At 39.2% G+C, this 13,426-nt stretch overlaps 1 protein-coding gene across 2 annotated transcripts in view; it reads right to left on the minus strand.

Annotated features, from left to right (window-relative positions):
• rgmb (repulsive guidance molecule BMP co-receptor b) overlaps nucleotides 1-13,426 on the minus strand; it is a 46,525-nt gene that overhangs the window by 4,955 nt on the left and 28,144 nt on the right. The window lies entirely within an intron of this gene.

Genomic DNA, 13,426 nt, shown 5'->3' on the forward strand with positions numbered 1-13,426 from the left:
GCAACACACCTCTCTTCTATTGTAATAAAAACGACCAGATCTGAAAAAACACTGTATTTCAGGATGCATTGAAAGAGATATACCAGCGGTATCTTATACCAACAGGTTAACTTTCTATTGCTGAGATATAGCGGAAGTATCTTTCACTTTGAATTACTTATAGTTTCATTTCAAGTTGAGAAAATAACGTAATAAAGTTTATAGACGTTCATATCCTTTATTTAGATCATCCTAACATGACTGATTGTTGTACAATAGCTAAGACAACTATGGATAAACATGGGTGGCTGGGTGAGAAATTTTCCATGGAAAAATAGACCAATGGAAAATTTTATATTTTTGAAAAAATTCTACCCTACATTTCTGGAATACAGCCCTTCCAAGCAATCATAGTAGTGAAACAAAACTATCCACACACGCCAGTATATAATATCCTTAAGAGTTGAACATTTTAATTTTTAAACATCCGGTGTACTCCAGCATGAGCATATACCTGTAAAAGTAGATTTGCTCATTGCTATGTATTAACATGCATCAATGATTTAAATGGGAAGTATTATTGAGGCATATCAAGTATAGACAGTTGTAACATCAGATTTGAAGCTATACAGTAAGGAAAACTTCAGTAAATTTTTAACCTAGAACCTCAATTGAAGATGTGATGCACTGAAATGCTGACCATCTGCAATAGAAAAGACATCACACATGTGCTTTGTTCTCCACTTTTGGTCTACAGTTATTTTCAGGACTTCCGTTCCCAGTATCCCTAACTAGTGGTCATGCTGGTTGAGGCTTGTCAGGGCTGAAGTCCAAAAGGTTGAAAGCTATAGCCTTGTACAGCAGTCATGCAGACTGAGCATCTTAGAACCTGACTGGTTTGGTATCTATCTTAGAAGAAGAGGAGATAAAACAGGTAGGCATCAAAAACCAGGATGGCCAAAAAGGGTGGGGCTCAGGCAAAGCCTAAAACTAAGGTTCTGAAAAGGTTTAACGGAAGGCTGCAAAATGCTTGAAGTACTTTGGCATATGTTTTTTCAGGGGTAGATTGGAGACATTGCGATTTCCCCAACTGCCACACTTCCAATCTTCTTTGCCCATGAAAAACAGAACTGTACTGAGCATTTCATAGCCTTCCCATTAAAAAGATACAAGAATACAATGCCTGCAGACCACATGTGTCCCATTGCCACAAAGGCTTCACTATTAATCCACAGTCAATAGCAAGAAACACTGGAAGACACAGTTTGAAACTATTTGGAAGACTGCACATTCCTCCTCCTTAAAGACGCATCCCATGGACAACTGTGGCAACAAGTACATGGACCAGGCGCATGAGAAAATAAGTAGGAGCAAAATGCTCCTATATTGTAGGAGACCTAATTCTCCTACTTTGTTTTTCACCACCTGATTTGTGCCATCCAAAAAAATAAAACCGTGCTGGGCACAAAAGCACTGAATCAGATTGTCTCTGAATTTGCAAAGCCTCCTTGAACCTTTGCAGAAGAGCAGCCCCAAATGTTCATGTGGAGAAGGATGAAAATCTGTTGAAACGGCTCTACCACACAAAGAACACAAGACAAAACGGAGGTTCAACATCCTTTACTATAGCTGACATATTCCCCACAGCCCCGCCATTCTTCACCTCACTCCACCCCCACTGCGACTAATACACTCCTCATTATTTTCACTCCACATGTTCCCACCAGTGCTGTCTGACTGGAATTTTCCAACAGTTTCTTCAGTTTAAATCACTTCCACTTCTAACTGGAGGCCAGCTGCAGTCAAGCAATCTGTTAAACGCATAGCCCTGAGCTAGAGCTGGGACTGCGGGGCTTTGAGGGGAAGTCTGCTCTTGTGTTGTCTGGATTTAAGTAAGAATCCTGCCCTTTCTACTCCACCGGAGAAAGCCACAATTCCTCCTCAGTATTAATCATGTTCGCTCAGCTCAGAATCCCCCCAGGACCACGCTCTGGAGGCTGTCTCACAAGTGATTTGTTGTGCTGCCAATTCTTCCCTGCAAATGCTCTCAGAAAGGGAGAGGGATGTAGAAACAGCTGCTTTCTACAGGACAGGAAATACAGTTTATCTTGTGAGTAACCACACGTAGACGCAGCACTCGGCACTGCAGCCACTCAGCAAGGGAAAGTTTCTTGGCAGCCATGTTGAAAGTGGAATTCCATGCAAGTCTGCTCACATCGCAGAGATTAACTCAACAAATTATTATTAATGAGACGCAGAAGACTTTCTTCCTCTTTGTCTTTCCCCCAACCACTGAAACCTTCTTTCTTCCAAGTGACAGAAATCAGACATTGGACACAATAAAGAAGAACATCTCCCTAACAAGTGTTCTTATTTTGAGGGACTTGTGTCTTTCATTAAATTAAAACCCAGTTCCCCCTCTGGAGGAAACTATGGCTAGATATATAACTGGCCAAATTTCTGGGTCTCTTTTTAGATCACGTCTCAAACTCAAGGCCCGCGGGCTGTATTTGGCCCACAATGGTATAACCAACTGTCCACGGGAAAATGGTAAGCATTTTTCTAAAACTTGGATTTGAAAACATTTGAATGGTTGTGCTTACATTTTGTGTTTGCTGTCATTTTCAGACCAGAATGAATGGATGAGAATGGCAAGTGATATGGTGTTTCAGGTTTTTTAACAGCATGTTATGAGTCGTTACATTTATACAGTCCTCCAATTACAAACGGCCCTTTGAAGGCAACCATAAGGCTGATGTGGCCTTCTGTGAAAGTGAATTTGACACCCCTGCTTAGAAAAGATAAAGCAGGATAGAAATAAATAGGAGGAGGGGTTGGGGTGAGAAGAGAGGATGAAGAGAAAGATAGCAACTCATTATGGTAACAAAACAGTCTGAGGCACTCATTCAGGCAACACAACAGTCTATAGTGCTCCTGGAATGATGCTCAGAAAAGCTCAGCCCTACTCCATCTGTCTGGCCACTCCAGCTCTCTCCAAAATTTCATGGCATTCTACTATATGGGCTCACACTAGAATCTCAGTCTGTGTTGAAAAGATTTATAAGAAGGCTTTTAAGCACAACTAAAATAGGAAACAGGGAAATAGTGGTACAGTAGCCTCTCGCTTATCCAATGTTCTGCATTATCCAACGCAGTCTGCTTTTTAGTAGTCAGTGTTTTCAATACATTGCGATGCTTTGGTGTTAAATTCATAAATACAGTAATTACTACATAATCTTACCATGTATTGAACTGCTTGTTCTGTCAATTTGTTGAAAAACATGATGTTTTGGTGCTTAATTGGTAAAATCATAATGTAATTTGCTGTTTAATAGGCTTTACCTTAACCCCTCCGTATTATCCAACATTTTTGACTATCCAACGTTCTGCTGGCCCGTTTATGTTGGATAAGTGAGACTCTGCTGTACTTAGTGTTTTAATGATCCTCAGCACCATCTATCTTCATGAAGTTAGAAAGCTGCACCAACTTCATTTACCATTCCAATAAACACTAATTATTTTTCTTAAAATGGAAGCAGCACCCCAGTTACTTTTCACAAAGTCTATGTACACAGAGCCATCAGAAAACGAAGGTATTTCTATCTCACTCATCCATGGAGACAATGTTGGATTTTCCAGAATAAGTGATGCTCAACTTGTTACTCTCAAAGTTATGAAAAAAATGCCAGGCGACCCAGTTCCAGAGTCATCCTTCAAACTTTAAAATGCTACTTTTGGAACTACAACTCCCAGAATCCCCAGCAAGCTTGGGATTCTTGGTATTACAGAGTCCAAAATGCCAACTTTACTTTGCTCTGCCCTTTGCCCAAGTGCAAGGGAGCGACAATGTGCAACACATTTCTTCATCTGATCCTAGAATACTATCTGCTGAGGAGAATTCCTTCTTGCCACACACCAGACTCCTGCTGTCAATTACTGCCCCTTAAAACCTTTTTGGAAGAAAATCCATTCAACACATCACTTTCGTACACCCCCTCTCTTTGAATAGGTCCAAGGAAATACTTTTCTGAAATTTCTGAACCTCCAAACATCACTTGCATTTGGTTATTTTGCTTTCCTGACCTAATCCATAAACTGCAATAACTTATCTGGCACATTTGCTCTACACCACACCATTTATTATTAATAGATAATGTTCCATTTAAAATATCAATGCCTTTGTTAAAGATTTCGCCTCCCTGCCCCACTTTGCCAACTCTTCCCCTAAACTACTTTGGCCCTCCTCATTCATTTTTAATCCTTCAATTCCACTCAATCCCTCCCATTTCACCAGTGATCTATACTTGCTATCAAAGCCCATCTCTCCAGGGATGACCTGCAAAAGAAACACTTGATTTCTACACTCCATGCATACCTTTCAAATTTAGATTTACTGCTTGGGCTTTAAATGGGGAAAGTCAGTATCTAGTGGTACATCTCTAAAGAATTTGCACTAGATCTTAAATTTTTTTATACTCCCCATCATTTTACAAGAGCATATGAAATCATAAGGAAAAAGTATCTCTGACTTAGTAAAACAGGGATACCAGTTGTTGCTTTAGACCTAGTATTTTCATCTTTGTTATAGCTATGTGCTCCTCATGTCTTTTCTGAATTATGGCAACCTGCAGCAAACCTATCATGGGATTTTCTTTGTTCACAGAGGGGTTGTTCTTTCTCTATGGCTGAAACTGAGGCTATTCCAAATTTAGTTGGTTTCCATGGTCAAACAGGGGTTTAAAATTTGTTAGTGTACCAGGAGAACATCTCAACATATGACTTCGTCACTAGGGCATCTGTTTTGTGTATGACTGGTTGGTAATCTTGGCATTATGGTAAAAACAAGTGTATATTGCCAGGCTGGAGTCTGCCCATCTTACTTATTTTCATCCCAGACCTTCAGTACGTATGAGTGGAATCCATGTAGCTCCATAGAGACACTCTAAATTTTATTCAGATTCTAAATGTTCATTCAGATTCTACATGAATCTACCAAAGGAAAAGAAAGAAAAACAAAGAAACACACCTTCCTGGAATAGATAAAAATTGGAGGGTGGAATCAATGGGGGCAGGCCATATATTTAGTGGCAAAATTGAATTACTTCCAACATGTCACAACCAAAATAAATACAAAATTTTATTTGAAAATCCTTTCATTTTTATTAAGAAGCCTGTAAAGATATGACAACTCAAGAAAATGCTGTTTCCTTTTATAGCCATTTTTTCAGAACAAGAACAATATAAACTGTTCAACTGATTTTACCATGCCAAAACTCTAAATATGGTACCATTAAAATACCAAGCTGTCCATATGGATGTCTTCTTGGTGTTATCACTTGAAAATATTTAATCACAATTATTTTAGGATTTCTGACATGGTTTGGAAACAGCATTGTGAAAATTGGGGGGGGGGGGGATTACAGAGAGATAACGTAGTAGAAAAAACATCTGGCACAAAAATCTCTACTGTAAGAATATAACCAGAATGGTAACTTTTCTTGATCTGTTTAACACACAATAGAAGGGTGTGATCTTATGTAAGAGATCTGTTTTCTGAGCACTTAATGGATATTACTCACAAGCATTTCCTGAGTTTCATTACCCAATGACTACAAACAAATGATACCACCTACAAAAAAATTAATCTGGCTCTGGCTCTTGAAGATGATCAGGTAAACAGCGAAAGGAAATAACCCATTCTGCCTGTTTGCTGAATGAAGGAAACTTTTTATTTGGGACTTTGATCAGTGCATAGTATTCCAATTGTTTATATTGCACCACTGATGCAAAATGTAGTCATCCAATCAGTCATTTTATTTATATTCTACTTTTGAATGCTGGGGCGCAGATGTGGATTTGCAACTTTCATTAAACAGCATAACTTTCAAGACAATATAATTTCCTGCTTAGATGAAGAGGCTGTTCTGGTTTCTTCTGTCATCACGCACAAATAATAAGAACGGGAGGTAGAGGAAACGTACCCTGGCAGAAAATGATACCCCTAAGCATACTTGAGAATCTTTGTACTTTAAAAGAAAGGGCATGAATTGTCTTCTGTCATACTTTGAGCTAGCTCCTCCCATGTTTAAAAGGATACGTTGGTTTGATTTTTCAAAACAGGTAAGATCCACCCGGATTTTCTTCAGGTAGTCCTAAATGTAGCTCAGAAAAGTAAATAAATAAAAGAGATGCCAGGATGATCTCCTCTACATCTACTGGAAAACACTTTGTGCTCAGGACTCAATATGTGCAACAAGAGCTCACATAATAAGCAGGTCTACTGTATAGTGTCTTGAGTGTTGGACTAGGATTCCAGTAGATTAAGCTTTGAATCCCTGCATGGCCATGGAAATGCACTGGGTGGCCCTGGGCAAGCCATTGCCTAAGGGAAAAGCAATAGCAAACAAACTCCGAACAGATCTTTTCATAAAAACTCCTGTGGACACCAACTCCCAGAAGCCCAAGCCGGCTTGTCCTATGGTCAGGGAGTCTAGGAGCTGAAGTCCCAAAGACTTGGAGGGCCACAGGCTTAAGAGGTTTGCTTTGGAATATGATCAAATGACATAGGTTGGAGTTCATCTGAAGGCACAGAACAGCAACACAAGTATCAATGACATTTCAGGATAGGAGGAATCAAGAGGGCTGAGAGAAGCTGCACCAATTTTATTCTCAGCCTGCCATGGTAGGAAACAGAAAAACATAAGTGACAGAAGAAGGAATAATTACTCAGACACCTTTTGAAAGTATTTTCAATATTGATGAACATGAAAAGGATTTTTCCATAGACATTTTGTCACTATAGCAAGTTGTCATCTGTAACTATAATTGGCATGCAAGTGCAATACAATCCACCAACAGGTCTGTGGAGCTGGCATATCTATAAACCTTTTCAAAGCACGGTTGTCATGCAGACTGCTGAACTAGCAAGTTGAGTCAACAGAAAGCACACTCTTAGCTATTTTTAGATCTTTCATTTTCTAACACAGGACTTTTGAAAAGACATATCTTCACTAACTACATTTCAGATGACAGAAACTGCAGATGCTGTTGATGGGAACAACAATTAACTGGATTTAATAAAACTTCAGATACATCACAATAGGAAATAAGGAGGGAAATCAGATTTAATAAGCTCTGATATAAGCAAGTCAAAAAGTCTCTAGGAAGGTGGAAATATGTGATCACCAAGATCTATGAACTCTGAATAAGGGCAAACAAAACCAGTGATACAAATTACAAAGAAACCAGACAACCTTTCCATTGTACCAAGTTTCCAAATCAAGGAGGTAAAACCAGTATAAAGAGAACAAAGCAAATAATCACACAGCCCTAGGGTCAAATTTACTTGATTATTCTTGCAATTTATTTAAAGGAAATAATAGCCTTTCCTATTTACTGTTCAGCAACTTTTGGAGGAAATTTGAAGGGAGATTTAACTAGCATCAGTCATCATTTCAGTCAAGTCTTGCTGATAAGAAACCCAGAGACAGACAAGTGACAGAGAACAAATGATTTGGGGAAGTCCTAATTTACAGTCCACTCAGTTAAAACTTGAAGTCCCACACAGCAGTGAGGTAAGAACATCTTGGCAATATAAGGCTTTGGGAGTATGACTAAACAATGAGGCTAACCCATCAAGGTTTTAAGAACTGGGTTTAAAGATCTGGATCTATGGAACTCCCTACTACAAAACTGAATGAGGTTTTCACTCACAATGATGAAATGTTGTATTTATTATAGACTCATTAACGCAGGCTGAATAACACATAGTCCTAAAACCCCTTTTCTATGCCTCCTATATGTCTCTTTGTTGCTTACAAATTTGTCACTATGATCCATACTGCCATTATTCTGTAAAAAATACTCGAATTCCTTTTCCTTTAGCAACAAAGGGCAAAAGACACTCTGACCTGAAATCTCAAAAGGTCTTCTCTGAGGTACAGGTGGATGCCCTCTTACCAATAAAGCTGCCAAAAATAAGTGCCATTTATAAACACTCAGTAATGGGATTGGCACTACTACGAGACACAAACTTATAAGAGGAAACAAATCAAGATGTTAATCAGGAGAACAATTTGCATAAGGGAATAGTTTTGCTTTCCAAATGAATGAGTAAGACAACTTAAACGTACAGTCGGTAGGTTAAATCTGCTTAGTTACAGGAGACTTCCGCAGCTAATTAAACTCGTAATAGCTTTTCCCTCAAACCAGATCTACTCAAACCAGATCTATCTAATCTTCATGCCAACAACCAAGAACAGATGCTGTACAGCAACCTTCCTCTGCTTCATGATTCTAGGATGACTCAGATGTTTCAAAGACAATTACTGAATTCCCTTCAGAGTGACTTCTGCTTTAGGATTACTTAAGCAGGCTCTGCAGCTTTCTTAAAAGTTCACCATGACATCACATCTTCCTTCTTTCCATGTTCATCTACTCTGAAGCTCCCAAAAAGCCTTCCTCGAACTCTGCTTTTCTTAAGTCGTGGTCTCCTATCTTCAGGTATTTTTTTCAACTGAATACTAATGCCAATCACCAACAAATTTATGTCCAACAGAGCCTTAAAAAATCCTAGACCAGAACCTCTCATCAACCACATTCTTGCCCTGTGTCATGGTCCTGACCTATTGGTCTCTGGGGAAAAACCAGTGGCTCTTAAATGAACTTTTCATTATGAATCAAATTTGTTGATCTCCCAATAGAGCCAAATTATATCCTCTCTCTTCCTAGTACCTATGTAAATAAACAAGTTCTCCTAGAGTCATTTTCAAACTGTCACCTTGAAATTTCCCTCCCATAGCACCTATAACTAAGGCAAGCCTCCATTGCCTTTATATTCAATATAAACGTGTAAATCCAGGTTTCTGGCTTACCTGATGACATCAGGGATGAGCAGAAAAAAGATGAAAGTGTACTGAAAAATGTCTGGATATTTTGCAGCAGTACAGCATGGGGGCCCATTTATAAGAAACCATTCTATATTCTACTTTAACTGCCATTACTCTATCCCATGGAAGCCTGGGATTTGCAGTATAAGGATTTAGGGAAAAGCAGTGTGATGATTTTAGTATTAGGCTAGGACACTGGTTCGAACCCCACATAACCACAGAAGGCTATCCAGGGTTCGAACCCCCATATAACCACAGAAATCCACTGACTTTGAGAAAATCCCACCCTCTGAGCCTCAAAGGAAGGCAATGACAACCCCCCTCTGAAAAAACCTTGCCAGGAAAAGCCATGATAGGTTTGCTTTAGAGTCGCTATATGTCAGAAATGACTTGAAGTACATAACATCGTCAATTTAGATTTCACATCAAAGGCATTCGGGTGCGCTGACAAACTACCAAGCCCAATGGTTCTACAGGATGTTGCTACGGCATTCACAGTGGAATACAGTGCTTTGTTTAGTGTAATAGGTCTCTGATTCTCAAACACTTAACAAACGCAACAAAATGATATTGCTGCATAGGAAAAAAAAGCAACAGTGAAAGGATTTTGTTCTGCGTGCCTTAATTGAAATTGAAAAGTCCATGAGCGTGCTTTTTGCTCCTAGTGGGTGGGTCTCAGAGTACTAATCAACAATAACACACAAAGTAGATCCAGCAAGTCTTAGGTATGTTCACTTCTGAGTTTCATCACTGCCCCACTCAAAGGTTACTCACAATCGAAACACAGACAAAAAAGATTATGGTTCTTCTCAAGTAGAAGAAGAAACTTCAGATAGATATTGGTCAGAAATGTTGTCCCAACTTCACAGAATGGTCAATGAAGCAAAGCAGTCCTAGGAGGTGAGAAAGAAACACACACCCTTTGGTATCAACATGGGAAAGGATAGGGTACTTCAGACCCAGTTAAACTAACTAGTAAGTCAATGCTTTAGGCACACACAGGAGTTAGAGAAGAATACAAACACTTTGGGTGGTGGTGGTGGGGATATCTTCCGGAGTGTGAGTAATTGTAGCCGTCAATACTGAATCCATGGATAAAGGTGCCATACTGTACTTGTGTAGTGTGAAAGGGCTCATTATTCCAAAAGCTCATACATTAACATTGCTTTTCCTTCCCTGCCCCAAAGTGACATCACTCATTAGCTATGTATTACTTAAAAATACGAAAACAGCTTGATCCCTCAAACTAACCCTTCTGAAGGAATGAATAAACTGTACCCATTAAACCACAAATTCTAACCATGTCAGTAACTGCTAAGTAGTTTTCTAAATCATTGCTCCCTGTGGTCTTAGTGGTCTTGAACAGGGATCCCCAAACTACGGCCCGCAGGCCACATGCGGCCCATTAAAGCCATTTTTCTGTCCCCCACGGCAGATAAATGACTTTAATTATTAAGGGGTGTTTTGCTAGTGCTTTTGGTGCCCAAAGGCAGAAGGGGGTTGGGCTAAATGGCCCAAGGGGTCTTTTCAACTCTCATTATTATTATTACTATAATTATTATTATTAACATTGAGACTGGGTGGCGATCTTTCAGGGGTGCTTTGCTTGTGCTTTTGGTGCACAAAGACAGAAGGGGGTTGGACTAAATGGCCCAAGGGGTCTCTTCCAACCCTCTTTATTATTTTTATTATGATTATTAACATTGAGGCTGTATTTGTTCCCATTTTGGTGGGGTTTTTTTGTTTTTACTTCAAAATAAGATATGTGCAGTGTGCATAGGAATTTGTTCATTTTAAAAAAAACTATAGTCCGGCCCTTTAATGGTCTGAGGGATTGTGAACTGACCCCCTGTTTAAAAAGTTTGGGGACCCCGGTCTAAAATAAAGTAGGCAGGTTTGTTAAAATTAACTAAGAAACTTAGAGGAAGAACTTTATTCAGCCTAAACTACTTCAGGGATGTGATTATCTTTCTTATATTAAAACCACTACAGAGAACACACCAAAAGAGAGAAACCTATATTGACAATAGTTTGGCACAAATTAAAAGAGGGAAGCATACTTAGACCCTTCTAGGAATATGCCCAATGCAATAAAGAATTATTTCAGTCAAAAGAATGTAAGAGCCTGCAGGATAAGGCCGCTCAAAAAGAACAAGAGAAAAAGCAATGTTCAGTGAAGACTCATGCTATGTCATAGATTTTTGCTGCAAAATATCTCTAGAAGCTAAGATGACTAAACTGAGATTGTTGTACATTGTCCATATTGTGAGAAGACAAGACTCACTAGAAAAGATAATAATGCTTGGTAAAGTGGAGGGTCATCTCATATTCCAGATGAACAGATTCAATCAGGGCAGCAAAGTCTCCAAGATCTAATAGGGTCACTTAGAGGTTTCACATTCTTAGGGTTAGCATAAGTCAAAGCTGACTTGATTACAATTATCAACAAAAATCCCAAAGATCTTGAAACCGACTTCTGCATGCCTTCATAATGAAAGGGAGTAAAGTAAATTTAACAGATCACCAATCCAACCGAAGTCATTTTGCAGACTGTAACAAAGCTTGCTTTTGATGCCGTCACAGTGAAGGGTGTCAAGGAACAGATTACCACAGAATGAAACAGTGGTCTTAAATACTGCATTACAGTAGCCTATACTTGGATTACTCCTTCAGAAAGATGAAGAATTGACTACAGGCCTGCTACATGCTCATCAAAAGCCTCCTGCAAACAACAAAACAAGTCATCCACCACCATAATGAGAAAGATATTCAGTGATCACTACAACTGATACTCCATAGGCTACATCAGGCTTCACATTAAATTGAAGTCTAATCATCACTAGTATTAGTACACCCCATTTACAACCCACCTTTTTCCATTCAGTTGAAGGCAGTATTTGTGGTTGTTTTCCTCCCCTTGTTATACTCACAAAAACCCTGTAAGACAGGTCAAGCTGAACAGGGTATTGGATCCACATTCATCCAGAAAGCTTTATGACTCAGCTGGTCTTCAATCTACATATCCTAAGTACTGGCCCAATACTAACCATTACACAACATTGGCTCTCTAATACTAACACAGATTTGTTCCCTTGACTAATAAAGCCATATCAAAAGCACTGTTGTACTTGAAAAAGGGATTGCTTTGGAAGAACTCATTACAGGGAAACCGCTGTCCCACAGATTTTGTATGTTCTGTGACTTCTGAAAAAAAAACACATGGAAGTTGTAAATCATACTGTAATCTGATCTGATATATATTAAAAGGAGAGTTATTGTCACCCCTTACTCCACTATTTAATCATGAGTCAAACTCAAGGCCCACGGGCCAAATACAGCCTTCCATGTCATTTTATGTGGCCCTCTAGATCAGTGGTTCTCAACCTATGGATCCCTAGCTGTTTGGGCCGTCACTCCCAGAAATCCTAAGAGCTGGTAAACTGGCTGCGATTTCTGGGAGTTGTAGGCCAAAACACCTGGGGATCCATAGGTTGAGAACCACTGCTCTAGAAGCTGGACTAAAACTCCTGTATTCCTCATCATTAGACATTATGAGAGGAGCTGATCAGACTTGTGATACAGTAGCATCTGGAAGTTTGCAGTTTGTTCTGTTTAGTCAATATAGTGGAGTTTAAACTGAAATACAAGGCTTACAAATCCCATTATCCTCAGTCCTCATGACAGATAATAAAAAGTGATGGGAGTTGTCATTCAATAACATCTGGGGACCCAAACTGAGTAAAAACTAAAAAGCATCAACCATTACACACACAGACACAGACACACACACACACACACACATATATATATATATATATATAGTTGGCCCTCTGTACACAGATTCTCTGTGGATTTAACGGCCCTTTAAAGGCAACCAGAAGGCTGATGCAGCCTTCACTGATAATGAGTTTGACAACCATGAGTTAAATTGTTTTGCTGGTTTTTTTTTTATCTATTAGAAAGAAAATATTTCTAACTAAATTAGAGTTAAGCAGACTCTCAAGGGAATGAGTTTGCATTAGAGCACATAAAACAGTATATAAAATGGTTACTTCCTAAGTATTACTCTTACTTGCTAGGGAGAATAATCAGTATGCTTGGTTAGTACTAGGGAGAAATCAATATGATTCCAAAATGTTTGGTGTCAAGACTTTAAAAAGCCTTCCCTATTAAGTGGAAGAAGCCATATCCATGACACAGTGCACAGAACTGACAAAATAATCCTAGAAGGCAATGAATTTTCCATCTCACATCTTTTTTAAAAAGAAAAAGTCTCAGCTCAGAAAGCACAGGCTTCAACTAATGCATTAAGGCTTTGTCACGGGCAGCAGCCATGAAAGCCAGAGTGGTGCATGAATTCCCACAAAGGTGTTCTGATAAAAGCATTACTGCCTGGCAGTGGAAGCAAAACCTCAAGGCTGCAACACTTCCAACAGAGCCACCACTGCCAAAAAACCTCTTTCAAGCATCCTACAGCAAAATCCTCTGCACACATACACACACCATTAGCTGCTTCTGCCCGCTGTAACCTCCCTGTGGATACAGAATGACAGTTCAGA

Source organism: Anolis carolinensis, chromosome 2 (assembly GCF_035594765.1).
Source record: "Anolis carolinensis isolate JA03-04 chromosome 2, rAnoCar3.1.pri, whole genome shotgun sequence".
NCBI classification, from domain to species: domain Eukaryota; kingdom Metazoa; phylum Chordata; class Lepidosauria; order Squamata; family Dactyloidae; genus Anolis; species Anolis carolinensis.